We start from the raw sequence: 5,143 nt of genomic DNA, 5'->3' as shown, positions 1-5,143 counted from the left end.
TATATATATATATATATATATATATATATATATATATATATATGTAATTTGTACTCATTAATAGCTGGTTATATATTTCTGTTTTCGATATTTACTATTTACATACAGCGACATATGTTATGATACCTTAGCTTATGATTCACAATATATATTATTTTACATCGGCGTTTTGTTAATCTTTTCAGTATGTATTATTTTGGTGTATACCGGGTACTCATGAATCTAGTAAGGCAAAGATTTAAAGATATATCATTTATTATATATGTTCGTTTTGTTTAATTTTATTACAGTTAAGTTTATTCACATAAAACTTGTAAAAATATCCTGCTAACAATATTTGACAATATCTGACAATGTACGTCAAAGTCAAAATAATATAAATTAAATTAAGTTTTTTGAAATGAGATTGTGGGAAAAGTCTCTCTCGTTTATGTATAGTGTATATTACACACTTCAAATATTTCAATTTTAATTGCGCACCTCTCTCAAATATCTAAAAAATAAGACAATATAAATAAATTTTTCAAATAAATGTTGTATAGTTTCAAAGAGGAAAGAAAATAATAATATTAACTTCACCTTGGAATGATCTTGGAAAGATATATCAAGCTCAATTTGAATTTTTTATATGGAATGATATAATTTTTTTACTCTCTAAATTTCTTGGAGTGAAAATCTCACTCGAAAAATAGAATGGCAACCGAGTCACTCAAATTAGAATGATTTTTCGTTCTTATAAATTCCTTCATTCAGTATCGTGAATTGAAAATTTTAACTCTGTGTCATAGAATGAATTTTTCCTCGACAAATGGAGTGATGGCTGTCACTCTAGTTAGAATAACTTTTCACTCGTGTGAAGTGAATTTTCACTTTTGGAAGAGTGAATTATTCGGAAACGATTCATGTATCATTATAACTGTCATTCCCATTAGTTAATAGCAGTGACTCAGTAAGTGCGAAGAAGGACTTAAGAGCCAGAAATCTCAGGTTTCAAGTCCCATATCGTCAGCGAATTTTTCTTAATATATTATAAATATATTATATTAAATATATATTCTTAATATATTATAAATGGAATTAATTAAATGGCATACCATTAAAAAAATTGTAATAACTAGAATCACTGGCAACCACAAACAGGATAGAATTAGAGATTATTCTTTTTATCTAATCATAAAAATTCTCTATTTGGAATGAAATATTCATTCTAGTTGAAGTGAAATATTCACTATTATGAAAAGTGAAATGTCACCTCATTCAGAGCAGTATTTTCCAAACTATCCAAACTATCTTGGAGTGAATATCCACTTCTTTTGAATAAAACTTCACTTCAAGAAAGAGAGTACAGAAATCAATTTTTCTAATCATACATTCTGTGTTTAGAAGTATTAGAGCAAAATAATCGAGAAATAGATATTTTTTAAGATACTTTATTTTATTTAGATATTTAGTACAATATATAAAATATCTTGTAATCTACTCATACTTTTCGACAACCTCACCTAAATACTTTAATACATAGAATGATTAAAAAAATAGATTAAGTAGTATTAATTTCTTGTAGCATTAATCTCATTAATACTACAAAATATGATGGCAAGTTCGATTGAAAGCATTAGTACACATCATTGTGTACTAAAGCTGTTTTATAGTCCGTTCTTATATTTAAAATCGTCTCAAATTCGCCTTCAAATGCTCCGTAAATAGTGTAATGATTATAGCATTAATGAGAAAAAAAAATTTGTCGCTACTACAACATGAAATATCTTAAATTTATTGCTTTTGTCCAATTTGACTCGATTTTTCTCAAAATTATGACATGATAATTTAGACAACAGATTTGTATTTAGCGACCAAAAATACGTAAAAAAATGGTTATTTACATTTGTGGGGTAAAATGGCATCAGACATTGTTATTGATATTTGCACATTATTTGATTAATAGGATATCAATATATAAATATTATAAAATAATATTATACATCTAACACTTGTAAACTTTAAATGCTATCCTAACAGTACATATTTAATAACAGTATATATAGATTCTAAAAATATTCTAAAGACACTATAAAAATAGATTACGTATATTTTCTATATATTGGAGATATATATGAAATACATATGTCCAAGTTTTTCATTTTCTTAGTACATACTGAGGATGTCTTCTAGAGAAAGTATGTAGTGAATATATCTTACAGAAATATAAATATATATTTCACAATTAAATCATAGATATAGATATATTCCTAAAATATAACAAAAAACTTGGATATCCTAACATTCTCAGGACACTTTTGTATGTAATATTGTATTTCTTAAATGTAGGAAATATATCCCATGTAATGGGAATCTATTTTTGCAATTATCTTCAGAATATTTTCAGCAACTACATATGCTATTAGAATTCTTATTTATTATGTTATTAGAATTCTTATTTATTTAAATACTATTAAATACCATTAAATATCATTAACTTCAGTATTTTTCAATTAGATTCTAGTCTTTATGATAAAAAATATTAAAATTAAGACTACAAGAGTTGTGGGATATCCTGCAATATATATTATACAGTAATAAATATAAATTATCTATGTCCAAGTCTTGGGTATTGATATTGTAAAATACTAATATCTCAGTAAGGTATTGTAAAAACGCGTTAATAAATGAAAATAAATGGATAAGAACATATATTTGTGTATATATCTTTTTATTGTTTGAAATCATAATCATTGACTCAACAGAAAAATCTGTACTCCAATTGTTATAAAATCTTTTAATTTGATCAATGAATGCTCTTAGCTGAATGTAAGAGCATATATCAATCATATTCATAAATTTACAACAGTTATAAAGCAGCTTTCTCTGCTGAATTCACCTATTATTACTTAATTAATCCATTGAGACTACATAAAGAGTCTAATTCATGTAATGCGTATGCATGACTAAAGGTGAAATCAAGTCATACTTATTATGGTTTTCTACGATAGAATGAATATTTTTTGGAAATATTTGTTTAAATTATTTATTAAAATAGATATTCAGCTGCAACATTGGTACATCTTAAAAAATATTATATCATATAAAAAGCTACATATTAATATAAAATTTCTTTAAAATGCGGTTCAAAATAACCACATTATTTCCATATTTCCTCGATACCTAAAGCAATATCTTAATTTTGTTAGGTTAAGTTAGGTTCACATTTTACATAATTAGTATGATGATTTTGAGTGCTTTATTCTGAAAACGCGACCATTTGTCGTATTATTTATTTATCCAGTAGTGTGATTCTGTAACTCTTAACGACAGTATCATTATCATTATATTGTCCTTGCGTAGGTACAACATATGATAGAAAAGCTGCGCAACATAACGATAACGACACTGTACTTAAAAGTTACAGAATAGACATACTGAATAATCATTTTAACGAGTATTAGTTACCGCGTCATTTGAAATTTGTGATGAATAACTAAGATATACAAAAATTTAGTTTCTAATTTAGTTTTTTTTAATTATATTTTAACGATTCTTGTGCTGATTATTATGCCACTAGCGAGTACATTATATTATAAAATAAAACCATAATTATATTATAAAATAAAAACAGCACAATGTAAACTAAGCATCTTATATCTTTCGATTTTCATTCTAACTGAAATAATTGCGATAACAATACAACATAACCTTATATATAATATTAAATCTAATAACACCAATAAAACTTACCTTTTTCTTAGTTTTGAATAGCTTTTTCTCGCTTCTGATTTATATCACACAACTGATTACAAGTAATTATTAATTTGTTGTTAATTATACCCGTCTCATTTATATTTATATGTAGTTTGTTCTTTAAGACTGCATTGCGACTGCACTTAAGATGCCTTTTCATGCTGACGCTCGACCATGAATATAGGGTGCTTTCCAATTGCTTAACACATCGTACACAAAACCAGTTTATTGGTCACATATTATCTGAAATATCTTGTAAAATAATATGCAACCAATAAACTGGTTTTGTGTAACACAGCGTACGCAACTGGAAAGCACCCCTAGGGTGCATCTCTAGGGGTGCGTTCAGATTCTCTACCCGGGTGCACTCTGTTACTAGAAACACTATAGTATATGTCACATATACTACAGTACTTCTTGTATTAGAGTGCACCCGGGTAAGGAATCTGAACGCAGCCTAGAATAACGGCTCCTGCACACAGGACGCGGTATTGCTTGCTGCGCGGCGGAAGTTCGCGCGATAACCAATCAATATGCTGCTTTCTGTAATAACCTTCTAGCTCTTACGGAAAAACAACATATTGATTGGCTGTCGCGCGGACTTCTGCCGCGCGGCAAGTATTACCGCGTCCTGTGTGCAAGAGCCATAACAAAGGGTGTTTCCGATAATACCTCTCCGAGTCATTTTCCTAGAGCAGAAATAAGTTACAGACATCACCATCTACTACTATTATGTGATTCATGACAAATCAAAAATACCTAAAGCCCTATGCACAATGCCAGGCAACAGGAATAGGCATTAGCCAATAGGAACAGGGATTAGAAATAATTGACCAATCCGAATTCCTATTCCCTGTTCCTATTGCCTGTTGCCTGGCATTGTGTATAGAGCGTAAGGGCCAGCGCACGAACATTGCCGTAGCTCCTTACTCCACCTTAGGCTGCGTTCAGATTCCTTACCCGGGTACACTCTAATACAAGAAGTGCTATAGTATATGTGACATATACTATAGTGTTTCTAGTAACAGAGTGCACCTAGGTAGGGAATCTGAACGCACCCTTACGTGACAACCTTAAGCCCATTCTACAATAGCGTAACCGTAGTCGTGATCGTAAGAGTCAACCAATCTGAATGTTTTATTTACTGATTGCTTTATTCTGATTGGTTGTCGTAATCACATACAACCAATTACAACCACGTTCACGCAATTGTAGAATGGGCTTTATGTTACGTGAGACGTAAGCTGAACGTACGGCAACGCACGAAAATTTTACGTTACGTTACATTACGAAAGAACATAGAGGTTCTATGACAAAGGTAATTAAATCAGATTATTGAACAATAAGTAAAGAAACAATAATAATTTATCTTTACAGCCATAATTAGAAATGTCTATATTGAGCACAT

General features: G+C 29.3%; 1 protein-coding gene across 1 annotated transcript in view; it reads right to left on the bottom strand.

Annotated features, from left to right (window-relative positions):
* Positions 1-3,902, bottom strand: part of LOC116851363 (glycerol-3-phosphate acyltransferase 1, mitochondrial) — a 181,163-nt gene extending 177,261 nt beyond the window's left edge. The window contains exon 1 of the mRNA XM_032830695.1: positions 3,733-3,902. The gene's annotated coding sequence lies outside the window, so the exon portion shown is untranslated. The remainder of the gene's footprint in view (positions 1-3,732) is intronic.
* Positions 3,903-5,143: the final 1,241 nt, after the last annotated feature.

This window comes from Odontomachus brunneus, unplaced genomic scaffold (genome assembly GCF_010583005.1).
Source record: "Odontomachus brunneus isolate Ranch 3 - 2012 unplaced genomic scaffold, Obru_v1 Obru_scaffold_173, whole genome shotgun sequence".
Taxonomy (NCBI): domain Eukaryota; kingdom Metazoa; phylum Arthropoda; class Insecta; order Hymenoptera; family Formicidae; genus Odontomachus; species Odontomachus brunneus.
The sequence above is the reverse complement of the archived record's forward strand: the minus strand, read 5'-3'. Positions and strand labels throughout refer to the sequence as shown.